Below are 25,932 nucleotides of genomic sequence, written 5' to 3'. Positions count from 1 at the left end.
CCCATTTTTTTTTGTTCCCGGAACTCTTAGCTCTCAATTCTATACTTCCTTACTCTAAATGCCAGAGGCATTAAGGAGGGGAGTGGTCAAATTATGTAATAAAAAACAAGTAATGCAGTTAAACATATAGCACAGAACAAGTATCTCCTGATCATACAATGAATCACGACGTTATAAAAGTAAGTTTCTCCTAATTATACAATGTTAGCTAAACAGCTATGAAAGAGTTCGTTATCATTGATGCATGCAATTTAAGCAGCAATATGGTTCCAGTCACAAGTTGTAGGCGCGATGAAGATTGAAAAAAACGTTTTAGTGTTTCAGCGACCCAGACCAACTTTGTGAACGTGATCAGGGCGCTGGATTTATCCGGCTGGAAAGCCACTGTCGCCCAAAATCCTGCCTTTTCTGTACGCTCCCGTTTTAATATCGCACCCTCCTTGAAATCCGTGAAAAATGTCGAACCGTGCAGCCGCCCGAGCTTCTGTCAGATTTGAGGAGTGTGGGCGTTTTGTAGCTTCAATGCCGGCGAGAAGAGCTAGCCAAGAGAATGTATGTTTACTTCCGGCGAGTCTATTCGGATTCCTAATGTACACTTCAAGCAGCACGAGTTATAATACGTTTTCCTTTTTTGCTACTAAGCAGGGGTTTGTGATGATGATGTGGCATCATTCAAAATGAACCACGTACGCGCCAGGCCGCAGTACGAAGCTGACCGACTTCACCACTGTTTGCGAAATTTAATTTTGGTGGAAAGTAACTGAATTGTAGTATTTAGGCACAAACTTTTGACACAAACGAACATGTGAAGAGGGAAATTTCGAACACTTGAAGAATGGACGGAACAATATCACGCGCAATTCCGGATTTCGCCCGAATTCGTATCGAGGTGCCACAATTAGTAAGTGGCCGAGCGGCATCAGGAGTAACCCTCTCTACCCCGATCCGCGTTGGTGCCCCTGAGCAGTGCTACAGTGTATAATGTAGTCGTACGTGCAGTGAATTGGTACTGCAACTGCAGCTGACCCCGTTGACAAGAACGTTCAACAAAGGCAACATAGTCTTGTCTTCGATTCAGTGCTTAGGCCCCGCCCAAACGGGCAAGGCCCCATAAAAATTGGCCTATAGGCTCATTGAAGTGTCCCACCCCACGGTAATCTTTAGTAAAAGGCGAAAGATTAGTACGTGGATTTGAGGAGAGACCTGAGCGATACTCCAAGACCGTTTCGCTCGTCACCCCATTGCAGCAGTTATGTCTATGTGTGCTCGTTAACGGCGCAAACTATGACAAAATTATTGCATAGTTACAGTGCAAACTGGGTTTCTAGCCAAGTATAAGTACTATATAACGCCATTAGAGTTGTTCTTTTAGTAAAAATAATGAAATTATTGTACGAATTCGGATCTTAGGCTCAACGTATTCTTGTAAACGGGAAAACTTCGTGGTCTAGGCACATTGCTTTTGCTTCTTGTGCTTTTTGGCGCGGCCATCGCCATCTAGTGTCGCTAACATACAACACATAGCGGCGCTAACGTCTTTCACGTTGCATGTGAACACAACAATTAGTGTGCACACATTCTACAAACGAATATGTTTCTAATCTGAAACATTTTGACATTAGCTTAGCCTCACATTTTCTGTTTGAGAGAAAACAGACTGATTGATCGATATAAAGGCCATATTTCTTGAAGAAAATATACGCCCCCCCCCCTACCCCCCCCCCCCATTTTTTTTTTGTTCCCGGAACTCTTAGCTCTCAATTCTATACTTCCTTACTCTAAATGCCAGAGGCATTAAGGAGGGGAGTGGTCAAATTATGTAATAAAAAACAAGTAATGCAGGTAAACATATAGCACAGAACAAGTATCTCCTGATCATACAATGAATCACGACGTTATAAAAGTAAGTTTCTCCTAATTATACAATGTTAGCTAAACAGCTATGAAAGAGTTCGTTATCATTGATGCATGCAATTTAAGCAGCAATATGGTTCCAGTCACAAGTTGTAGGCGCGATGAAGATTGAAAAAAACGTTTTAGTGTTTCAGCGACCCAGACCAACTTTGTGAACGTGATCAGGGCGCTGGATTTATCCGGCTGGAAAGCCACTGTCGCCCAAAATCCTGCCTTTTCTGTACGCTCCCGTTTTAATATCGCACCCTCCTTGAAATCCGTGAAAAATGTCGAACCGTGCAGCCGCCCGAGCTTCTGTCAGATTTGAGGAGTGTGGGCGTTTTGTAGCTTCAATGCCGGCGAGAAGAGCTAGCCAAGAGAATGTATGTTTACTTCCGGCGAGTCTATTCGGATTCCTAATGTACACTTCAAGCAGCACGAGTTATAATACGTTTTCCTTTTTTGCTACTAAGCAGGGGTTTGTGATGATGATGTGGCATCATTCAAAATGAACCACGTACGCGCCAGGCCGCAGTACGAAGCTGACCGACTTCACCACTGTTTGCGAAATTTAATTTTGGTGGAAAGTAACTGAATTGTAGTATTTAGGCACAAACTTTTGACACAAACGAACATGTGAAGAGGGAAATTTCGAACACTTGAAGAATGGACGGAACAATATCACGCGCAATTCCGGATTTCGCCCGAATTCGTATCGAGGTGCCACAATTAGTAAGTGGCCGAGCGGCATCAGGAGTAACCCTCTCTACCCCGATCCGCGTTGGTGCCCCTGAGCAGTGCTACAGTGTATAATGTAGTCGTACGTGCAGTGAATTGGTACTGCAACTGCAGCTGACCCCGTTGACAAGAACGTTCAACAAAGGCAACATAGTCTTGTCTTCGATTCAGTGCTTAGGCCCCGCCCAAACGGGCAAGGCCCCATAAAAATTGGCCTATAGGCTCATTGAAGTGTCCCACCCCACGGTAATCTTTAGTAAAAGGCGAAAGATTAGTACGTGGATTTGAGGAGAGACCTGAGCGATACTCCAAGACCGTTTCGCTCGTCACCCCATTGCAGCAGTTATGTCTATGTGTGCTCGTTAACGGCGCAAACTATGACAAAATTATTGCATAGTTACAGTGCAAACTGGGTTTCTAGCCAAGTATAAGTACTATATAACGCCATTAGAGTTGTTCTTTTAGTAAAAATAATGAAATTATTGTACGAATTCGGATCTTAGGCTCAACGTATTCTTGTAAACGGGAAAACTTCGTGGTCTAGGCACATTGCTTTTGCTTCTTGTGCTTTTTGGCGCGGCCATCGCCATCTAGTGTCGCTAACATACAACACATAGCGGCGCTAACGTCTTTCACGTTGCATGTGAACACAACAATTAGTGTGCACACATTCTACAAACGAATATGTTTCTAATCTGAAACATTTTGACATTAGCTTAGCCTCACATTTTCTGTTTGAGAGAAAACAGACTGATTGATCGATATAAAGGCCATATTTCTTGAAGAAAATATACGCCCCCCCCTACCCCCCCCCCCCATTTTTTTTTTGTTCCCGGAACTCTTAGCTCTCAATTCTATACTTCCTTACTCTAAATGCCAGAGGCATTAAGGAGGGGAGTGGTCAAATTATGTAATAAAAAACAAGTAATGCAGTTAAACATATAGCACAGAACAAGTATCTCCTGATCATACAATGAATCACGACGTTATAAAAGTAAGTTTCTCCTAATTATACAATGTTAGCTAAACAGCTATGAAAGAGTTCGTTATCATTGATGCATGCAATTTAAGCAGCAATATGGTTCCAGTCACAAGTTGTAGGCGCGATGAAGATTGAAAAAAACGTTTTAGTGTTTCAGCGACCCAGACCAACTTTGTGAACGTGATCAGGGCGCTGGATTTATCCGGCTGGAAAGCCACTGTCGCCCAAAATCCTGCCTTTTCTGTACGCTCCCGTTTTAATATCGCACCCTCCTTGAAATCCGTGAAAAATGTCGAACCGTGCAGCCGCCCGAGCTTCTGTCAGATTTGAGGAGTGTGGGCGTTTTGTAGCTTCAATGCCGGCGAGAAGAGCTAGCCAAGAGAATGTATGTTTACTTCCGGCGAGTCTATTCGGATTCCTAATGTACACTTCAAGCAGCACGAGTTATAATACGTTTTCCTTTTTTGCTACTAAGCAGGGGTTTGTGATGATGATGTGGCATCATTCAAAATCAACCACGTACGCGCCAGGCCGCAGTACGAAGCTGACCGACTTCACCACTGTTTGCGAAATTTAATTTTGGTGGAAAGTAACTGAATTGTAGTATTTAGGCACAAACTTTTGACACAAACGAACATGTGAAGAGGGAAATTTCGAACACTTGAAGAATGGACGGAACAATCTCACGCGCAATTCCGGATTTCGCCCGAATTCGTATCGAGGTATCACAATTAGGAAGCGGCCGAGCGGCATCAGGAGTAACCCTCTCTACCCCGATCCGCGTTGGCGCCCCTGAGCAGTGCTACAGTGTATAATGTAGTCGTACGTGCAGTGAATTGGTACTGTAACTGCAGCTGACCCCGTTGACAAGAACATTCAACAAAGGCAATATAGTCTTGTTTTCGATTCAGTGCTTAGGCCCCGCCCAAACGGGCAAGGCCCCATAAAAATTGGCCTATAGGCTCATTAAAGTGTCCCTCCCCACGGTAACCTTTAGTAAAAGGCGAAAGATTAGTACGTGGATTTGAGGAGAGACCTGAGCGATACTCCAAAACCGTTTCGCTCGTCACCCCATTGCAGCAGTTATGTCTATGTGTGCTCGTTAACGGCGCAAACTATGACAAAATTATTGCATAGTTACAGTGCAAACTGGGTTTCTAGCCAAGTATAAGTACTATATAACGCCATTAGAGTTGTTCTTTTAGTAAAAATAATGAAATTATTGTATGAATTCGGATCTTAGGCTCAACGTATTCTTGTAAACGGGAAAACTTCGTGGTCTAGGCACATTGCTTTTGCTTCTTGTGCTTTTTGGCGCGGCCATCGCCATCTAGTGTCGCTAACATACAACACATAGCGGCGCTAACGTCTTTCACGTTGCATGTGAACACAACAATTAGTGTGCACACATTCTACAAACGAATATGTTTCTAATCTGAAACATTTTGACATTAGCTTAGCCTCACATTTTCTGTTTGAGAGAAAACAGACTGATTGATCGATATAAAGGCCATATTTCTTGAAGAAAATATACGCCCCCCTACCCCCCCATTTTTTTTTTTTTGTTCCCGGAACTCTTAGCTCTCAATTCTATACTTCCTTACTCTAAATGCCAGAGGCATTAAGGAGGGGAGTGGTCAAATTATGTAATAAAAAACAAGTAATGCAGTTAAACATATAGCACAGAACAAGTATCTCCTGATCATACAATGAATCACGACGTTATAAAAGTAAGTTTCTCCTAATTATACAATGTTAGCTAAACAGCTATGAAAGAGTTCGTTATCATTGATGCATACAATTTAAGCAGCAATATGGTTCCAGTCACAAGTTGTAGGCGCGATGAAGATTGAAAAAAACGTTTTAGTGTTTCAGCGACCCAGACCAACTTTGTGAACGTGATCAGGGCGCTGGATTTATCCGGCTGGAAAGCCACTGTCGCCCAAAATCCTGCCTTTTCTGTACGCTCCCGTTTTAATATCGCACCCTCCTTGAAATCCGTGAAAAATGTCGAACCGTGCAGCCGCCTGAGCTTCTGTCAGATTTGAGGAGTGTGGGCGTTTTGTAGCTTCAATGCCGGCGAGAAGAGCTAGCCAAGAGAATGTATGTTTACTTCCGGCGAGTCTATTCGGATTCCTAATGTACACTTCAAGCAGCACGACTTATAATACGTTTTCCTTTTTTGCTACTAAGCAGGGGTTTGTGATGATGATGTGGCATCATTCAAAATGAACCACGTACGCGCCAGGCCGCAGTACGAAGCTGACCGACTTCACCACTGTTTGCGAAATTTAATTTTGGTGGAAAGTAACTGAATTGTAGTATTTAGGCACAAACTTTTGACACAAACGAACATGTGAAGAGGGAAATTTCGAACACTTGAAAAATGGACGGAACAATATCACGCGCAATTCCGGATTTCGCCCGAATTCGTATCGAGGTGCCACAATTAGTAAGTGGCCGAGCGGCATCAGGAGCAACCCTCTCTACCCCGATCCGCGTTGGTGCCCCTGAGCAGTGCTACAGTGTATAATGTAGTCGTACGTGCAGTGAATTGGTACTGCAACTGCAGCTGACCCCGTTGACAAGAACGTTCAACAAAGGCAACATAGTCTTGTCTTCGATTCAGTGCTTAGGCCCCGCCCAAACGGGCAAGGCCCCATAAAAATTGGCCTATAGGCTCATTGAAGTGTCCCACCCCACGGTAATCTTTAGTAAAAGGCGAAAGATTAGTACGTGGATTTGAGGAGAGACCTGAGCGACACTCCAAGACCGTTTCGCTCGTCACCCCATTGCAGCAGTTATGTCTATGTGTGCTCGTTAACGGCGCAAACTATGACAAAATTATTGCATAGTTACAGTGCAAACTGGGTTTCTAGCCAAGTATAAGTACTATATAACGCCATTAGAGTTGTTCTTTTAGTAAAAATAATGAAATTATTGTACGAATTCGGATCTTAGGCTCAACGTATTCTTGTAAACGGGAAAACTTCGTGGTCTAGGCACATTGCTTTTGCTTCTTGTGCTTTTTGGCGCGGCCATCGCCATCTAGTGTCGCTAACATACAACACATAGCGGCGCTAACGTCTTTCACGTTGCATGTGAACACAACAATTAGTGTGCACACATTCTACAAACGAATATGTTTCTAATCTGAAACATTTTGACATTAGCTTAGCCTCACATTTTCTGTTTGAGAGAAAACAGACTGATTGATCGATATAAAGGCCATATTTCTTGAAGAAAATATACGCCCCCCTACCCCCCCCCCCCATTTTTTTTTTGTTCCCGGAACTCTTAGCTCTCAATTCTATACTTCCTTACTCTAAATGCCAGAGGCATTAAGGAGGGGAGTGGTCAAATTATGTAATAAAAAACAAGTAATGCAGTTAAACATATAGCACAGAACAAGTATCTCCTGATCATACAATGAATCACGACGTTATAAAAGTAAGTTTCTCCTAATTATACAATGTTAGCTAAACAGCTATGAAAGAGTTCGTTATCATTGATGCATGCAATTTAAGCAGCAATATGGTTCCAGTCACAAGTTGTAGGCGCGATGAAGATTGAAAAAAACGTTTTAGTGTTTCAGCGACCCAGACCAACTTTGTGAACGTGATCAGGGCGCTGGATTTATCCGGCTGGAAAGCCACTGTCGCCCAAAATCCTGCCTTTTCTGTACGCTCCCGTTTTAATATCGCACCCTCCTTGAAATCCGTGAAAAATGTCGAACCGTGCAGCCGCCTGAGCTTCTGTCAGATTTGAGGAGTGTGGGCGTTTTGTAGCTTCAATGCCGGCGAGAAGAGCTAGCCAAGAGAATGTATGTTTACTTCCGGCGAGTCTATTCGGATTCCTAATGTACACTTCAAGCAGCACGAGTTATAATACGTTTTCCTTTTTTGCTACTAAGCAGGGGTTTGTGATGATGATGTGGCATCATTCAAAATGAACCACGTACGCGCCAGGCCGCAGTACGAAGCTGACCGACTTCACCACTGTTTGCGAAATTTAATTTTGGTGGAAAGTAACTGAATTGTAGTATTTAGGCACAAACTTTTGACACAAACGAACATGTGAAGAGGGAAATTTCGAACACTTGAAAAATGGACGGAACAATAACACGCGCAATTCCGGATTTCGCCCGAATTCGTATCGAGGTGCCACAATTAGTAAGTGGCCGAGCGGCATCAGGAGTAACCCTCTCTTCCCCGATCCGCGTTGGTGCCCCTGAGCAGTGCTACAGTGTATAATGTAGTCGTACGTGCAGTGAATTGGTACTGCAACTGCAGCTGACCCCGTTGACAAGAACGTTCAACAAAGGCAATATAGTCTTGTTTTCGATTCAGTGCTTAGGCCCCGCCCAAACGGGCAAGGCCCCACAAAAATTGGCCTATAGGCTCATTGAAGTGTCCCTCCCCACGGTAATCTTTAGTAAAAGGCGAAAGAAAATGTTTTATTACACCCGAAGGTGACATGTCAAGTACAGTAGTACAAAGCAGACCCATCAACACCGTAACATGGGATCAATACAAATATGTGAAAACATGACAGGATGCTGGATGACAACAGGAGGACAACACCCTCCAAATCAAAATTGGCTGTAAGCATGAATATTGTTCACAAATGACAACCAAATGAGCAAATCATCACTTTGCACACACCCAAAAGTTACGACAGACAACAAAAGAGGCCTAACCTCATAGGTTACACAGCTGCTGGTGTGGGTCTGAGCTTGCCGCTATGTTACATCAAAGACCCTCAAACAGTTAAAAACGTGGATTTGAGGAGAGACCTGAGCGATACTCCAAAACCGTTTCGCTCGTAACCCCATTGCAGCAGTTATGTCTATGTGTGCTCGTTAACGGCGCAAACTATGACAAAATTATTGCATAGTTACAGTGCAAACTGGGTTTCTAGCCAAGTATAAGTACTATATAACGCCATTAGAGTTGTTCTTTTAGTAAAAATAATGAAATTATTGTATGAATTCGGATCTTAGGCTCAACGTATTCTTGTAAACGGGAAAACTTCGTGGTCTAGGCACATTGCTTTTGCTTCTTGTGCTTTTTGGCGCGGCCATCGCCATCTAGTGTCGCTAACATACAACACATAGCGGCGCTAACGTCTTTCACGTTGCATGTGAACACAACAATTAGTGTGCACACATTCTACAAACGAATATGTTTCTAATCTGAAACATTTTGACATTAGCTTAGCCTCACATTTTCTGTTTGAGAGAAAACAGACTGATTGATCGATATAAAGGCCATATTTCTTGAAGAAAATATACGCCCCCCTACCCCCCCATTTTTTTTTTTGTTCCCGGAACTCTTAGCTCTCAATTCTATACTTCCTTACTCTAAATGCCAGAGGCATTAAGGAGGGGAGTGGTCAAATTATGTAATAAAAAACAAGTAATGCAGTTAAACATATAGCACAGAACAAGTATCTCCTGATCATACAATGAATCACGACGTTATAAAAGTAAGTTTCTCCTAATTATACAATGTTAGCTAAACAGCTATGAAAGAGTTCGTTATCATTGATGCATACAATTTAAGCAGCAATATGGTTCCAGTCACAAGTTGTAGGCGCGATGAAGATTGAAAAAAACGTTTTAGTGTTTCAGCGACCCAGACCAACTTTGTGAACGTGATCAGGGCGCTGGATTTATCCGGCTGGAAAGCCACTGTCGCCCAAAATCCTGCCTTTTCTGTACGCTCCCGTTTTAATATCGCACCCTCCTTGAAATCCGTGAAAAATGTCGAACCGTGCAGCCGCCTGAGCTTCTGTCAGATTTGAGGAGTATGGGCGTTTTGTAGCTTTGATGCCGGCGAGAAGAGCTAGCCAAGAGAATGTATGTTTACTTCATGCGAGTCTATTCGGATTCCTAATGTACACTTCAAGCAGCACGAGTTATAATACGTTTTCCTTTTTTGCTACTAAGCAGGGGTTTACGATAATCATGTGGCACCATTCAAAATGAACCACGTACGCGCCAGGCCGCAGTACGAAGCTGACCGACTTCACCGCTTTTTGCAAAATTTAATTTTGGTGGAAAGTAACTGAATTGTAGTATTTAAGTACAAACTTTTGACACAAACGAACATGTGAAGAGGGAAATTTCGAACACTTGAAAAATGGACGGAACAATCTCACGCGCAATTCCGGATTTCGCCCGAATTCGTATCGAGGTATCACAATTAGGAAGCGGCCGAGCGGCATCAGGAGTAACCCTCTCTACCCCGATCCGCGTTGGCGCCCCTGAACAGTGCTACAGTGTATAGTGTAGTCGTACGTGCAGTGAATTGGTACTGTAACTGCAGCTGACCCCGTTGACAAGAACATTCAACAAAGGCAATATAGTCTTGTTTTCGATTCAGTGCTTAGGCCCCGCCCAAACGGGCAAGGCCCCACAAAAATTGGCCTATAGGCTCATTAAAGTGTCCCTCCCCACGGTAATCTTTAGTAAAAGGCGAAAGATTAGTACGTGGATTTGAGGAGAGACCTGAGCGATACTCCAAAACCGTTTCGCTCGTCACCCCATTGCAGCAGTTATGTCTATGTGTGCTCGTTAACGGCGCAAACTATGACAAAATTATTGCGTAGTTACAGTGCAAACTGGGTTTCTAGCCAAGTATAAGTACTATATAACGCCATTAGAGTTGTTCTTTTAGTAAAAATAATGAAATTATTGTATGAATTCGGATCTTAGGCTCAACGTATTCTTGTAAACGGGAAAACTTCGTGGTCTAGGAACATTGCTTTTGCTTCTTGTGCTTTTTGGCGCGGCCATCGCCATCTAGTGTCGCTAACATTCAACACATAGCGGCGCTAACGTCTTTCACGTTGCATGTGAACACAACAATTAGTGAGCACACATTCTACAAACGAATATGTTTCTAATCTGAAACATTTTGACATTAGCTTAGCCTCACATTTTCTGTTTAAAAGAAAACAGACTGATTGATCGATATAAAGGCCATATTTCTTGAAGAAAATATACGCCCCCCCTACCCCCCCCATTTTTTTTTTGTTCCCGGAACTCTTAGCTCTCAATTCTATACTTCCTTACTCTAAATGCCAGAGGCATTAAGGAGGGGAGTGGTCAAATTATGTAAAAAAAAACAAGTAATGCAGTTAAACATATAGCACAGAACAAGTATCTCCTGATCATACAATGAATCACGACGTTATAAAAGTAAGTTTCTCCTAATTATACAATGTTAGCCAAACAGCTATGAAAGAGTTCGTTATCATTGATGCATACAATTTAAGCAGCAATATGGTTCCAATCACAAGTTGTAGGCGCGATGAAGATTGAAAAAAACGTTTTAGTGTTTCGGCGACCCAGACCAACTTTGTGAACGTGATCAGGGCGCTGGATTTATCCGGCTGGAAAGCCACTGTCGCCCAAAATCCTGCCTTTTCTGTATGCTCCCGTTTTAATATCGCACCCTCCTGAAATCCGTTAAAAATGTCGAACCGTGCAGCCACCTGAGCTTCTGTCAGATTTGAGGAGTATGGGCGTTTTGTAGCTTCGATGCCGGCGAGAAGAGCTAGCCAAGAGAATGTATGTTTACTTCCTGCGAGTCTATTCGGATTCCTAATGTACACTTCAAGCAGCACGAGTTATAATACGTTTTCCTTTTTTGCTACCAAGCAGGGGTTTGAGATGATGATGTGGCACCATTCAAAATGAACCACGTACGCGCCAGGCCGCAGTACGAAGCTGACCGACTTCACCGCTGTTTGCGAAATTTAATTTTGGTGGAAAGTAACTGAATTGTAGTATTTAAGTACAAACTTTTGACACAAACGAACATGTGAAGAGGGAAATTTCGAACACTTGAAGAATGGACGGAACAATCTCACGCGCAATTCCGGATTTCGCCCGAATTCGTATCGAGGTATCACAATTAGGAAGCGGCCGAGCGGCATCAGGAGTAACCCTCTCTACCCCGATCCGCGTTGGCGCCCCTGAGCAGTGCTACAGTGTATAATGTAGTCGTACGTGCAGTGAATTGGTACTGTAACTGCAGCTGACCCCGTTGACAAGAACATTCAACAAAGGCAATATAGTCTTGTTTTCGATTCAGTGCTTAGGCCCCGCCCAAACGGGCAAGGCCCCACAAAAATTGGCCTATAGGCTCATTGAAGTGTCCCTCCCCACGGTAATCTTTAGTAAAAGGCGAAAGATTAGTACGTGGATTTGAGGAGAGACCTGAGCGATACTCCAAAACCGTTTCGCTCGTCACCCCATTGCAGCAGTTATGTCTATGTGTGCTCGTTAACGGCGCAAACTATGACAAAATTATTGCATAGTTACAGTGCAAACTGGGTTTCTAGCCAAGTATAAGTACTATATAACGCCATTAGAGTTGTTCTTTTAGTAAAAATAATGAAATTATTGTATGAATTCGGATCTTAGGCTCAACGTATTCTTGTAAACGGGAAAACTTCGTGGTCTAGGCACATTGCTTTTGCTTCTTGTGCTTTTTGGCGCGGCCATCGCCATCTAGTGTCGCTAACATACAACACATAGCGGCGCTAACGTCTTTCACGTTGCATGTGAACACAACAATTAGTGTGCACACATTCTACAAACGAATATGTTTCTAATCTGAAACATTTTGACATTAGCTTAGCCTCACATTTTCTGTTTGAGAGAAAACAGACTGATTGATCGATATAAAGGCCATATTTCTTGAAGAAAATATACGCCCCCCTACCCCCCCCCATTTTTTTTTGTTCCCGGACTCTTAGCTCTCAATTCTATACTTCCTTACTCTAAATGCCAGAGGCATTAAGGAGGGGAGTGGTCAAATTATGTAATAAAAAACAAGTAATGCAGTTAAACATATAGCACAGAACAAGTATCTCCTGATCATACAATGAATCACGACGTTATAAAAGTAAGTTTCTCCTAATTATACAATGTTAGCTAAACAGCTATGAAAGAGTTCGTTATCATTGATGCATACAATTTAAGCAGCAATATGGTTCCAGTCACAAGTTGTAGGCGCGATGAAGATTGAAAAAAACGTTTTAGTGTTTCAGCGACCCAGACCAACTTTGTGAACGTGATCAGGGCGCTGGATTTATCCGGCTGGAAAGCCACTGTCGCCCAAAATCCTGCCTTTTCTGTACGCTCCCGTTTTAATATCGCACCCTCCTTGAAATCCGTGAAAAATGTCGAACCGTGCAGCCGCCTGAGCTTCTGTCAGATTTGAGGAGTGTGGGCGTTTTGTAGCTTCAATGCCGGCGAGAAGAGCTAGCCAAGAGAATGTATGTTTACTTCCGGCGAGTCTATTCGGATTCCTAATGTCCACTTCAAGCAGCACGACTTATAATACGTTTTCCTTTTTGCTACTAAGCAGGGGTTTGTGATGATGATGTGGCATCATTCAAAATGAACCACGTACGCGCCAGGCCGCAGTACGAAGCTGACCGACTTCACCACTGTTTGCGAAATTTAATTTTGGTGGAAAGTAACTGAATTGTAGTATTTAGGCACAAACTTTTGACACAAACGAACATGTGAAGAGGGAAATTTCGAACACTTGAAAAATGGACGGAACAATATCACGCGCAATTCCGGATTTCGCCCGAATTCGTATCGAGGTGCCACAATTAGTAAGTGGCCGAGCGGCATCAGGAGTAACCCTCTCTACCCCGATCCGCGTTGGTGCCCCTGAGCAGTGCTACAGTGTATAATGTAGTCGTACGTGCAGTGAATTGGTACTGCAACTGCAGCTGACCCCGTTGACAAGAACGTTCAACAAAGGCAACATAGTCTTGTCTTCGATTCAGTGCTTAGGCCCCGCCCAAACGGGCAAGGCCCCATAAAAATTGGCCTATAGGCTCATTGAAGTGTCCCACCCCACGGTAATCTTTAGTAAAAGGCGAAAGATTAGTACGTGGATTTGAGGAGAGACCTGAGCGATACTCCAAGACCGTTTCGCTCGTCACCCCATTGCAGCAGTTATGTCTATGTGTGCTCGTTAACGGCGCAAACTATGACAAAATTATTGCATAGTTACAGTGCAAACTGGGTTTCTAGCCAAGTATAAGTACTATATAACGCCATTAGAGTTGTTCTTTTAGTAAAAATAATGAAATTATTGTACGAATTCGGATCTTAGGCTCAACGTATTCTTGTAAACGGGAAAACTTCGTGGTCTAGGCACATTGCTTTTGCTTCTTGTGCTTTTTGGCGCGGCCATCGCCATCTAGTGTCGCTAACATACAACACATAGCGGCGCTAACGTCTTTCACGTTGCATGTGAACACAACAATTAGTGTGCACACATTCTACAAACGAATATGTTTCTAATCTGAAACATTTTGACATTAGCTTAGCCTCACATTTTCTGTTTGAGAGAAAACAGACTGATTGATCGATATAAAGGCCATATTTCTTGAAGAAAATATACGCCCCCCCCCTACCCCCCCCCCCCCCATTTTTTTTTTGTTCCCGGAACTCTTAGCTCTCAATTCTATACTTCCTTACTCTAAATGCCAGAGGCATTAAGGAGGGGAGTGGTCAAATTATGTAATAAAAAACAAGTAATGCAGTTAAACATATAGCACAGAACAAGTATCTCCTGATCATACAATGAATCACGACGTTATAAAAGTAAGTTTCTCCTAATTATACAATGTTAGCTAAACAGCTATGAAAGAGTTCGTTATCATTGATGCATGCAATTTAAGCAGCAATATGGTTCCAGTCACAAGTTGTAGGCGCGATGAAGATTGAAAAAAACGTTTTAGTGTTTCAGCGACCCAGACCAACTTTGTGAACGTGATCAGGGCGCTGGATTTATCCGGCTGGAAAGCCACTGTCGCCCAAAATCCTGCCTTTTCTGTACGCTCCCGTTTTAATATCGCACCCTCCTTGAAATCCGTGAAAAATGTCGAACCGTGCAGCCGCCCGAGCTTCTGTCAGATTTGAGGAGTGTGGGCGTTTTGTAGCTTCAATGCCGGCGAGAAGAGCTAGCCAAGAGAATGTATGTTTACTTCCGGCGAGTCTATTCGGATTCCTAATGTACACTTCAAGCAGCACGAGTTATAATACGTTTTCCTTTTTTGCTACTAAGCAGGGGTTTGTGATGATGATGTGGCATCATTCAAAATGAACCACGTACGCGCCAGGCCGCAGTACGAAGCTGACCGACTTCACCACTGTTTGCGAAATTTAATTTTGGTGGAAAGTAACTGAATTGTAGTATTTAGGCACAAACTTTTGACACAAACGAACATGTGAAGAGGGAAATTTCGAACACTTGAAGAATGGACGGAACAATATCACGCGCAATTCCGGATTTCGCCCGAATTCGTATCGAGGTGCCACAATTAGTAAGTGGCCGAGCGGCATCAGGAGTAACCCTCTCTACCCCGATCCGCGTTGGTGCCCCTGAGCAGTGCTACAGTGTATAATGTAGTCGTACGTGCAGTGAATTGGTACTGCAACTGCAGCTGACCCCGTTGACAAGAACGTTCAACAAAGGCAACATAGTCTTGTCTTCGATTCAGTGCTTAGGCCCCGCCCAAACGGGCAAGGCCCCATAAAAATTGGCCTATAGGCTCATTGAAGTGTCCCACCCCACGGTAATCTTTAGTAAAAGGCGAAAGATTAGTACGTGGATTTGAGGAGAGACCTGAGCGATACTCCAAGACCGTTTCGCTCGTCACCCCATTGCAGCAGTTATGTCTATGTGTGCTCGTTAACGGCGCAAACTATGACAAAATTATTGCATAGTTACAGTGCAAACTGGGTTTCTAGCCAAGTATAAGTACTATATAACGCCATTAGAGTTGTTCTTTTAGTAAAAATAATGAAATTATTGTACGAATTCGGATCTTAGGCTCAACGTATTCTTGTAAACGGGAAAACTTCGTGGTCTAGGCACATTGCTTTTGCTTCTTGTGCTTTTTGGCGCGGCCATCGCCATCTAGTGTCGCTAACATACAACACATAGCGGCGCTAACGTCTTTCACGTTGCATGTGAACACAACAATTAGTGTGCACACATTCTACAAACGAATATGTTTCTAATCTGAAACATTTTGACATTAGCTTAGCCTCACATTTTCTGTTTGAGAGAAAACAGACTGATTGATCGATATAAAGGCCATATTTCTTGAAGAAAATATACGCCCCCCTACCCCCCCCATTTTTTTTTGTTCCCGGACTCTTAGCTCTCAATTCTATACTTCCTTACTCTAAATGCCAGAGGCATTAAGGAGGGGAGTGGTCAAATTATGTAATAAAAAACAAGTAATGCAGTTAAACATATAGCACAGAACAAGTATCTCCTGATCATACAATGAATCACGACGTTATAAAAGTAAGTTTCTCCTAATTATACAATGTTAGCTAAACAGCTATGAAAGAGTTCGTTATCATTGATGCATACAATTTAAGCAGCAATATGGTTCCAGTCACAAGTTGTAGGCGCGATGAAGATTGAAAAAAACGTTTTAGTGTTTCAGCGACCCAGACCAACTTTGTGAACGTGATCAGGGCGCTGGATTTATCCGGCTGGAAAGCCACTGTCGCCCAAAATCCTGCCTTTTCTGTACGCTCCCGTTTTAATATCGCACCCTCCTTGAAATCCGTGAAAAATGTCGAACCGTGCAGCCGCCTGAGCTTCTGTCAGATTTGAGGAGTGTGGGCGTTTTGTAGCTTCAATGCCGGCGAGAAGAGCTAGCCAAGAGAATGTATGTTTACTTCCGGCGAGTCTATTCGGATTCCTAATGTCCACTTCAAGCAGCACGACTTATAATACGTTTTCCTTTTTGCTACTAAGCAGGGGTTTGTGATGATGATGTGGCATCATTCAAAATGAACCACGTACGCGCCAGGCCGCAGTACGAAGCTGACCGACTTCACCACTGTTTGCGAAATTTAATTTTGGTGGAAAGTAACTGAATTGTAGTATTTAGGCACAAACTTTTGACACAAACGAACATGTGAAGAGGGAAATTTCGAACACTTGAAAAATGGACGGAACAATATCACGCGCAATTCCGGATTTCGCCCGAATTCGTATCGAGGTGCCACAATTAGTAAGTGGCCGAGCGGCATCAGGAGTAACCCTCTCTACCCCGATCCGCGTTGGTGCCCCTGAGCAGTGCTACAGTGTATAATGTAGTCGTACGTGCAGTGAATTGGTACTGCAACTGCAGCTGACCCCGTTGACAAGAACGTTCAACAAAGGCAACATAGTCTTGTCTTCGATTCAGTGCTTAGGCCCCGCCCAAACGGGCAAGGCCCCATAAAAATTGGCCTATAGGCTCATTGAAGTGTCCCACCCCACGGTAATCTTTAGTAAAAGGCGAAAGATTAGTACGTGGATTTGAGGAGAGACCTGAGCGATACTCCAAGACCGTTTCGCTCGTCACCCCATTGCAGCAGTTATGTCTATGTGTGCTCGTTAACGGCGCAAACTATGACAAAATTATTGCATAGTTACAGTGCAAACTGGGTTTCTAGCCAAGTATAAGTACTATATAACGCCATTAGAGTTGTTCTTTTAGTAAAAATAATGAAATTATTGTACGAATTCGGATCTTAGGCTCAACGTATTCTTGTAAACGGGAAAACTTCGTGGTCTAGGCACATTGCTTTTGCTTCTTGTGCTTTTTGGCGCGGCCATCGCCATCTAGTGTCGCTAACATACAACACATAGCGGCGCTAACGTCTTTCACGTTGCATGTGAACACAACAATTAGTGTGCACACATTCTACAAACGAATATGTTTCTAATCTGAAACATTTTGACATTAGCTTAGCCTCACATTTTCTGTTTGAGAGAAAACAGACTGATTGATCGATATAAAGGCCATATTTCTTGAAGAAAATATACGCCCCCCCCCCTACCCCCCCCCCCATTTTTTTTTTGTTCCCGGAACTCTTAGCTCTCAATTCTATACTTCCTTACTCTAAATGCCAGAGGCATTAAGGAGGGGAGTGGTCAAATTATGTAATAAAAAACAAGTAATGCAGTTAAACATATAGCACAGAACAAGTATCTCCTGATCATACAATGAATCACGACGTTATAAAAGTAAGTTTCTCCTAATTATACAATGTTAGCTAAACAGCTATGAAAGAGTTCGTTATCATTGATGCATGCAATTTAAGCAGCAATATGGTTCCAGTCACAAGTTGTAGGCGCGATGAAGATTGAAAAAAACGTTTTAGTGTTTCAGCGACCCAGACCAACTTTGTGAACGTGATCAGGGCGCTGGATTTATCCGGCTGGAAAGCCACTGTCGCCCAAAATCCTGCCTTTTCTGTACGCTCCCGTTTTAATATCGCACCCTCCTTGAAATCCGTGAAAAATGTCGAACCGTGCAGCCGCCCGAGCTTCTGTCAGATTTGAGGAGTGTGGGCGTTTTGTAGCTTCAATGCCGGCGAGAAGAGCTAGCCAAGAGAATGTATGTTTACTTCCGGCGAGTCTATTCGGATTCCTAATGTACACTTCAAGCAGCACGAGTTATAATACGTTTTCCTTTTTTGCTACTAAGCAGGGGTTTGTGATGATGATGTGGCATCATTCAAAATGAACCACGTACGCGCCAGGCCGCAGTACGAAGCTGACCGACTTCACCACTGTTTGCGAAATTTAATTTTGGTGGAAAGTAACTGAATTGTAGTATTTAGGCACAAACTTTTGACACAAACGAACATGTGAAGAGGGAAATTTCGAACACTTGAAGAATGGACGGAACAATATCACGCGCAATTCCGGATTTCGCCCGAATTCGTATCGAGGTGCCACAATTAGTAAGTGGCCGAGCGGCATCAGGAGTAACCCTCTCTACCCCGATCCGCGTTGGTGCCCCTGAGCAGTGCTACAGTGTATAATGTAGTCGTACGTGCAGTGAATTGGTACTGCAACTGCAGCTGACCCCGTTGACAAGAACGTTCAACAAAGGCAACATAGTCTTGTCTTCGATTCAGTGCTTAGGCCCCGCCCAAACGGGCAAAGCCCCATAAAAATTGGCCTATAGGCTCATTGAAGTGTCCCACCCCACGGTAATCTTTAGTAAAAGGCGAAAGATTAGTACGTGGATTTGAGGAGAGACCTGAGCGATACTCCAAGACCGTTTCGCTCGTCACCCCATTGCAGCAGTTATGTCTATGTGTGCTCGTTAACGGCGCAAACTATGACAAAATTATTGCATAGTTACAGTGCAAACTGGGTTTCTAGCCAAGTATAAGTACTATATAACGCCATTAGAGTTGTTCTTTTAGTAAAAATAATGAAATTATTGTACGAATTCGGATCTTAGGCTCAACGTATTCTTGTAAACGGGAAAACTTCGTGGTCTAGGCACATTGCTTTTGCTTCTTGTGCTTTTTGGCGCGGCCATCGCCATCTAGTGTCGCTAACATACAACACATAGCGGCGCTAACGTCTTTCACGTTGCATGTGAACACAACAATTAGTGTGCACACATTCTACAAACGAATATGTTTCTAATCTGAAACATTTTGACATTAGCTTAGCCTCACATTTTCTGTTTGAGAGAAAACAGACTGATTGATCGATATAAAGGCCATATTTCTTGAAGAAAATATACGCCCCCCCCCTACCCCCCCCCCCATTTTTTTTTTTGTTCCCGGAACTCTTAGCTCTCAATTCTATACTTCCTTACTCTAAATGCCAGAGGCATTAAGGAGGGGAGTGGTCAAATTATGTAATAAAAAACAAGTAATGCAGTTAAACATATAGCACAGAACAAGTATCTCCTGATCATACAGTGAATCACGACGTTATAAAAGTAAGTTTCTCCTAATTATACAATGTTAGCTAAACAGCTATGAAAGAGTTCGTTATCATTGATGCATGCAATTTAAGCAGCAATATGGTTCCAGTCACAAGTTGTAGGCGCGATGAAGATTGAAAAAAACGTTTTAGTGTTTCAGCGACCCAGACCAACTTTGTGAACGTGATCAGGGCGCTGGATTTATCCGGCTGGAAAGCCACTGTCGCCCAAAATCCTGCCTTTTCTGTACGCTCCCGTTTTAATATCGCACCCTCCTTGAAATCCGTGAAAAATGTCGAACCGTGCAGCCGCCCGAGCTTCTGTCAGATTTGAGGAGTGTGGGCGTTTTGTAGCTTCAATGCCGGCGAGAAGAGCTAGCCAAGAGAATGTATGTTTACTTCCGGCGAGTCTATTCGGATTCCTAATGTACACTTCAAGCAGCACGAGTTATAATACGTTTTCCTTTTTTGCTACTAAGCAGGGGTTTGTGATGATGATGTGGCATCATTCAAAATGAACCACGTACGCGCCAGGCCGCAGTACGAAGCTGACCGACTTCACCACTGTTTGCGAAATTTAATTTTGGTGGAAAGTAACTGAATTGTAGTATTTAGGCACAAACTTTTGACACAAACGAACATGTGAAGAGGGAAATTTCGAACACTTGAAGAATGGACGGAACAATCTCACGCGCAATTCCGGATTTCGCCCGAATTCGTATCGAGGTATCACAATTAGGAAGCGGCCGAGCGGCATCAGGAGTAACCCTCTCTACCCCGATCCGCGTTGGCGCCCCTGAGCAGTGCTACAGTGTATAATGTAGTCGTACGTGCAGTGAATTGGTACTGTAACTGCAGCTGACCCCGTTGACAAGAACATTCAACAAAGGCAATATAGTCTTGTTTTCGATTCAGTGCTTAGGCCCCGCCCAAACGGGCAAGGCCCCATAAAAATTGGCCTATAGGCTCATTAAAGTGTCCCTCCCCACGGTAACCTTTAGTAAAAGGCGAAAGATTAGTACGTGGATTTGAGGAGAGACCTGAGCGATACTCCAAAACCGTTTCGCTCGTCACCCCATTGCAGCAGTTATGTCTATGTGTGCTCGTTAACGGCGCAAACTATGACAAAATTATTGCATAGTTACAGTGCAAACTGGGTTTCTAGCCAAGTATAAGTACTATATAACGCCATTAGAGTTGTTCTTTTAGTAAAAATAATGAAATTATTGTATGAATTCGGATCTTAGGCTCAACGTATTCTTGTAAACGGGAAAACTTCGTGGTCTAGGCACATTGCTTTTGCTTCTTGTGCTTTTTGGCGCGGCCATCGCCATCTAGTGTCGCTAACATACAACACATAGCGGCGCTAACGTCTTTCACGTTGCATGTGAACACAACAATTAGTGTGCACACATTCTACAAACGAATATGTTTCTAATCTGAAACATTTTGACATTAGCTTAGCCTCACATTTTCTGTTTGAGAGAAAACAGACTGATTGATCGATATAAAGGCCATATTTCTTGAAGAAAATATACGCCCCCCTACCCCCCCATTTTTTTTTTTGTTCCCGGAACTCTTAGCTCTCAATTCTATACTTCCTTACTCTAAATGCCAGAGGCATTAAGGAGGGGAGTGGTCAAATTATGTAATAAAAAACAGGTAATGCAGTTAAACATATAGCACAGAACAAGTATCTCCTGATCATACAATGAATCACGACGTTATAAAAGTAAGTTTCTCCTAATTATACAATGTTAGCTAAACAGCTATGAAAGAGTTCGTTATCATTGATGCATACAATTTAAGCAGCAATATGGTTCCAGTCACAAGTTGTAGGCGCGATGAAGATTGAAAAAAACGTTTTAGTGTTTCAGCGACCCAGACCAACTTTGTGAACGTGATCAGGGCGCTGGATTTATCCGGCTGGAAAGCCACTGTCGCCCAAAATCCTGCCTTTTCTGTACGCTCCCGTTTTAATATCGCACCCTCCTTGAAATCCGTGAAAAATGTCGAACCGTGCAGCCGCCTGAGCTTCTGTCAGATTTGAGGAGTGTGGGCGTTTTGTAGCTTCAATGCCGGCGAGAAGAGCTAGCCAAGAGAATGTATGTTTACTTCCGGCGAGTCTATTCGGATTCCTAATGTACACTTCAAGCAGCACGACTTATAATACGTTTTCCTTTTTTGCTACTAAGCAGGGGTTTGTGATGATGATGTGGCATCATTCAAAATGAACCACGTACGCGCCAGGCCGCAGTACGAAGCTGACCGACTTCACCACTGTTTGCGAAATTTAATTTTGGTGGAAAGTAACTGAATTGTAGTATTTAGGCACAAACTTTTGACACAAACGAACATGTGAAGAGGGAAATTTCGAACACTTGAAAAATGGACGGAACAATATCACGCGCAATTCCGGATTTCGCCCGAATTCGTATCGAGGTGCCACAATTAGTAAGTGGCCGAGCGGCATCAGGAGCAACCCTCTCTACCCCGATCCGCGTTGGTGCCCCTGAGCAGTGCTACAGTGTATAATGTAGTCGTACGTGCAGTGAATTGGTACTGCAACTGCAGCTGACCCCGTTGACAAGAACGTTCAACAAAGGCAACATAGTCTTGTCTTCGATTCAGTGCTTAGGCCCCGCCCAAACGGGCAAGGCCCCATAAAAATTGGCCTATAGGCTCATTGAAGTGTCCCACCCCACGGTAATCTTTAGTAAAAGGCGAAAGATTAGTACGTGGATTTGAGGAGAGACCTGAGCGACACTCCAAGACCGTTTCGCTCGTCACCCCATTGCAGCAGTTATGTCTATGTGTGCTCGTTAACGGCGCAAACTATGACAAAATTATTGCATAGTTACAGTGCAAACTGGGTTTCTAGCCAAGTATAAGTACTATATAACGCCATTAGAGTTGTTCTTTTAGTAAAAATAATGAAATTATTGTACGAATTCGGATCTTAGGCTCAACGTATTCTTGTAAACGGGAAAACTTCGTGGTCTAGGCACATTGCTTTTGCTTCTTGTGCTTTTTGGCGCGGCCATCGCCATCTAGTGTCGCTAACATACAACACATAGCGGCGCTAACGTCTTTCACGTTGCATGTGAACACAACAATTAGTGTGCACACATTCTACAAACGAATATGTTTCTAATCTGAAACATTTTGACATTAGCTTAGCCTCACATTTTCTGTTTGAGAGAAAACAGACTGATTGATCGATATAAAGGCCATATTTCTTGAAGAAAATATACGCCCCCCTACCCCCCCCCCCCATTTTTTTTTTTGTTCCCGGAACTCTTAGCTCTCAATTCTATACTTCCTTACTCTAAATGCCAGAGGCATTAAGGAGGGGAGTGGTCAAATTATGTAATAAAAAACAAGTAATGCAGTTAAACATATAGCACAGAACAAGTATCTCCTGATCATACAATGAATCACGACGTTATAAAAGTAAGTTTCTCCTAATTATACAATGTTAGCTAAACAGCTATGAAAGAGTTCGTTATCATTGATGCATGCAATTTAAGCAGCAATATGGTTCCAGTCACAAGTTGTAGGCGCGATGAAGATTGAAAAAAACGTTTTAGTGTTTCAGCGACCCAGACCAACTTTGTGAACGTGATCAGGGCGCTGGATTTATCCGGCTGGAAAGCCACTGTCGCCCAAAATCCTGCCTTTTCTGTACGCTCCCGTTTTAATATCGCACCCTCCTTGAAATCCGTGAAAAATGTCGAACCGTGCAGCCGCCTGAGCTTCTGTCAGATTTGAGGAGTGTGGGCGTTTTGTAGCTTCAATGCCGGCAAGAAGAGCTAGCCAAGAGAATGTATGTTTACTTCCGGCGAGTCTATTCGGATTCCTAATGTACACTTCAAGCAGCACGAGTTATAATACGTTTTCCTTTTTTGCTACTAAGCAGGGGTTTGTGATGATGATGTGGCATCATTCAAAATGAACCACGTACGCGCCAGGCCGCAGTACGAAGCTGACCGACTTCACCACTGTTTGCGAAATTTAATTTTGGTGGAAAGTAACTGAATTGTAGTATTTAGGCACAAACTTTTGACACAAACGAACATGTGAAGAGGGAAATTTCGAACACTTGAAAAATGGACGGAACAATAACACGCGCAATTCCGGATTTCGCCCGAATTCGTATCGAGGTGCCACAATTAGTAAGTGGCCGAGCGGCATCAGGAGTAACCCTCTCTACCCCGATCCGCGTTGGTGCCCCTGAGCAGTGCTACAGTGTATAATGTAGTCGTACGTGCAGTGAATTGGTACTGCAACTGCAGCTGACCCCGTTGACAAGAACGTTCAACAAAGGCAATATAGTCTTGTTTTCGATTCAGTGCTTAGGCCCCGCCCAAACGGGCAAGGCCCCACAAAAATTGGCCTATAGGCTCATTGAAGTGTCCCTCCCCACGGTAATCTTTAGTAAAAGGCGAAAGATTAGTACGTGGATTTGAGGAGAGACCTGAGCGATACTCCAAGACCGTTTCGCTCGTCACCCCATTGCAGCAGTTATGTCTATGTGTGCTCGTTAACGGCGCAAACTATGACAAAATTATTGCATAGTTACAGTGCAAACTGGGTTTCTAGCCAAGTATAAGTACTATATAACGCCATTAGAGTTGTTCTTTTAGTAAAAATAATGAAATTATTGTACGAATTCGGATCTTAGGCTCAACGTATTCTTGTAAACGGGAAAACTTCGTGGTCTAGGCACATTGCTTTTGCTTCTTGTGCTTTTTGGCGCGGCCATCGCCATCTAGTGTCGCTAACATACAACACATAGCGGCGCTAACGTCTTTCACGTTGCATGTGAACACAACAATTAGTGTGCACACATTCTACAAACGAATATGTTTCTAATCTGAAACATTTTGACATTAGCTTAGCCTCACATTTTCTGTTTGAGAGAAAACAGACTGATTGATCGATATAAAGGCCATATTTCTTGAAGAAAATATACGCCCCCCCCCCCCTACCCCCCCCCCCCCATTTTTTTTTTGTTCCCGGAACTCTTAGCTCTCAATTCTATACTTCCTTACTCTAAATGCCAGAGGCATTAAGGAGGGGAGTGGTCAAATTATGTAATAAAAAACAAGTAATGCAGTTAAACATATAGCACAGAACAAGTATCTCCTGATCATACAATGAATCACGACGTTATAAAAGTAAGTTTCTCCTAATTATACAATGTTAGCTAAACAGCTATGAAAGAGTTCGTTATCATTGATGCATGCAATTTAAGCAGCAATATGGTTCCAGTCACAAGTTGTAGGCGCGATGAAGATTGAAAAAAACGTTTTAGTGTTTCAGCGACCCAGACCAACTTTGTGAACGTGATCAGGGCGCTGGATTTATCCGGCTGGAAAGCCACTGTCGCCCAAAATCCTGCCTTTTCTGTACGCTCCCGTTTTAATATCGCACCCTCCTTGAAATCCGTGAAAAATGTCGAACCGTGCAGCCGCCCGAGCTTCTGTCAGATTTGAGGAGTGTGGGCGTTTTGTAGCTTCAATGCCGGCGAGAAGAGCTAGCCAAGAGAATGTATGTTTACTTCCGGCGAGTCTATTCGGATTCCTAATGTACACTTCAAGCAGCACGAGTTATAATACGTTTTCCTTTTTTGCTACTAAGCAGGGGTTTGTGATGATGATGTGGCATCATTCAAAATGAACCACGTACGCGCCAGGCCGCAGTACGAAGCTGACCGACTTCACCACTGTTTGCGAAATTTAATTTTGGTGGAAAGTAACTGAATTGTAGTATTTAGGCACAAACTTTTGACACAAACGAACATGTGAAGAGGGAAATTTCGAACACTTGAAGAATGGACGGAACAATATCACGCGCAATTCCGGATTTCGCCCGAATTCGTATCGAGGTGCCACAATTAGTAAGTGGCCGAGCGGCATCAGGAGTAACCCTCTCTACCCCGATCCGCGTTGGTGCCCCTGAGCAGTGCTACAGTGTATAATGTAGTCGTACGTGCAGTGAATTGGTACTGCAACTGCAGCTGACCCCGTTGACAAGAACGTTCAACAAAGGCAACATAGTCTTGTCTTCGATTCAGTGCTTAGGCCCCGCCCAAACGGGCAAGGTCCCATAAAAATTGGCCTATAGGCTCATTGAAGTGTCCCTCCCCACGGTAATCTTTAGTAAAAGGCGAAAGATTAGTACGTGGATTTGAGGAGAGACCTGAGCGATACTCCAAGACCGTTTCGCTCGTCACCCCATTGCAGCAGTTATGTCTATGTGTGCTCGTTAACGGCGCAAACTATGACAAAATTATTGCATAGTTACAGTGCAAACTGGGTTTCTAGCCAAGTATAAGTACTATATAACGCCATTAGAGTTGTTCTTTTAGTAAAAATAATGAAATTATTGTACGAATTCGGATCTTAGGCTCAACGTATTCTTGTAAACGGGAAAACTTCGTGGTCTAGGCACATTGCTTTTGCTTCTTGTGCTTTTTGGCGCGGCCATCGCCATCTAGTGTCGCTAACATACAACACATAGCGGCGCTAA

General features: G+C 43.3%; 14 non-coding genes across 14 annotated transcripts; all 14 read right to left on the bottom strand.

Annotated features, from left to right (window-relative positions):
- Window positions 1–1,085: 1,085 nt before the first annotated feature.
- On the bottom strand, window positions 1,086–1,211 carry LOC146195869 (U5 spliceosomal RNA). Its single transcript, XR_014706292.1, has one exon. It is a non-coding gene; the product is annotated as a U5 spliceosomal RNA (small nuclear RNA).
- Window positions 1,212–2,809: 1,598 nt separating this feature from the next.
- LOC146195868 (U5 spliceosomal RNA) lies at window positions 2,810–2,935 on the bottom strand. Its single transcript, XR_014706291.1, has one exon. It is a non-coding gene; the product is annotated as a U5 spliceosomal RNA (small nuclear RNA).
- Window positions 2,936–4,531: 1,596 nt separating this feature from the next.
- On the bottom strand, window positions 4,532–4,657 carry LOC146195867 (U5 spliceosomal RNA). The gene has a single exon (XR_014706281.1). It is a non-coding gene; the product is annotated as a U5 spliceosomal RNA (small nuclear RNA).
- Window positions 4,658–6,249: 1,592 nt separating this feature from the next.
- Window positions 6,250–6,375, bottom strand: LOC146195866 (U5 spliceosomal RNA). The gene has a single exon (XR_014706290.1). It is a non-coding gene; the product is annotated as a U5 spliceosomal RNA (small nuclear RNA).
- A 3,631-nt stretch (window positions 6,376–10,006) lies between these two features.
- LOC146195865 (U5 spliceosomal RNA) lies at window positions 10,007–10,132 on the bottom strand. Its single transcript, XR_014706257.1, has one exon. It is a non-coding gene; the product is annotated as a U5 spliceosomal RNA (small nuclear RNA).
- A 1,590-nt stretch (window positions 10,133–11,722) lies between these two features.
- LOC146195864 (U5 spliceosomal RNA) lies at window positions 11,723–11,848 on the bottom strand. Its single transcript, XR_014706263.1, has one exon. It is a non-coding gene; the product is annotated as a U5 spliceosomal RNA (small nuclear RNA).
- Window positions 11,849–13,436: 1,588 nt separating this feature from the next.
- LOC146195863 (U5 spliceosomal RNA) lies at window positions 13,437–13,562 on the bottom strand. Its single transcript, XR_014706289.1, has one exon. It is a non-coding gene; the product is annotated as a U5 spliceosomal RNA (small nuclear RNA).
- Window positions 13,563–15,161: 1,599 nt separating this feature from the next.
- LOC146195862 (U5 spliceosomal RNA) lies at window positions 15,162–15,287 on the bottom strand. The gene has a single exon (XR_014706288.1). It is a non-coding gene; the product is annotated as a U5 spliceosomal RNA (small nuclear RNA).
- A 1,587-nt stretch (window positions 15,288–16,874) lies between these two features.
- LOC146195861 (U5 spliceosomal RNA) lies at window positions 16,875–17,000 on the bottom strand. Its single transcript, XR_014706287.1, has one exon. It is a non-coding gene; the product is annotated as a U5 spliceosomal RNA (small nuclear RNA).
- Window positions 17,001–18,597: 1,597 nt separating this feature from the next.
- Window positions 18,598–18,723, bottom strand: LOC146195860 (U5 spliceosomal RNA). The gene has a single exon (XR_014706236.1). It is a non-coding gene; the product is annotated as a U5 spliceosomal RNA (small nuclear RNA).
- Window positions 18,724–20,320: 1,597 nt separating this feature from the next.
- On the bottom strand, window positions 20,321–20,446 carry LOC146195859 (U5 spliceosomal RNA). The gene has a single exon (XR_014706280.1). It is a non-coding gene; the product is annotated as a U5 spliceosomal RNA (small nuclear RNA).
- Window positions 20,447–22,036: 1,590 nt separating this feature from the next.
- Window positions 22,037–22,162, bottom strand: LOC146195858 (U5 spliceosomal RNA). The gene has a single exon (XR_014706286.1). It is a non-coding gene; the product is annotated as a U5 spliceosomal RNA (small nuclear RNA).
- A 1,595-nt stretch (window positions 22,163–23,757) lies between these two features.
- Window positions 23,758–23,883, bottom strand: LOC146195857 (U5 spliceosomal RNA). Its single transcript, XR_014706262.1, has one exon. It is a non-coding gene; the product is annotated as a U5 spliceosomal RNA (small nuclear RNA).
- Window positions 23,884–25,484: 1,601 nt separating this feature from the next.
- On the bottom strand, window positions 25,485–25,610 carry LOC146195856 (U5 spliceosomal RNA). Its single transcript, XR_014706275.1, has one exon. It is a non-coding gene; the product is annotated as a U5 spliceosomal RNA (small nuclear RNA).
- Between the last annotated feature and the right edge of the window lie 322 nt (window positions 25,611–25,932).

The sequence above is a fragment of the Amblyomma maculatum genome, chromosome 3 (assembly GCF_055883805.1).
Source record: "Amblyomma maculatum isolate TAMU_Amacu chromosome 3, ASM5588380v1, whole genome shotgun sequence".
Classification (NCBI taxonomy): domain Eukaryota; kingdom Metazoa; phylum Arthropoda; class Arachnida; order Ixodida; family Ixodidae; genus Amblyomma; species Amblyomma maculatum.
Note: the sequence above shows the minus strand (reverse complement) of the source record. Positions and strands in the feature narration are given on the sequence as shown.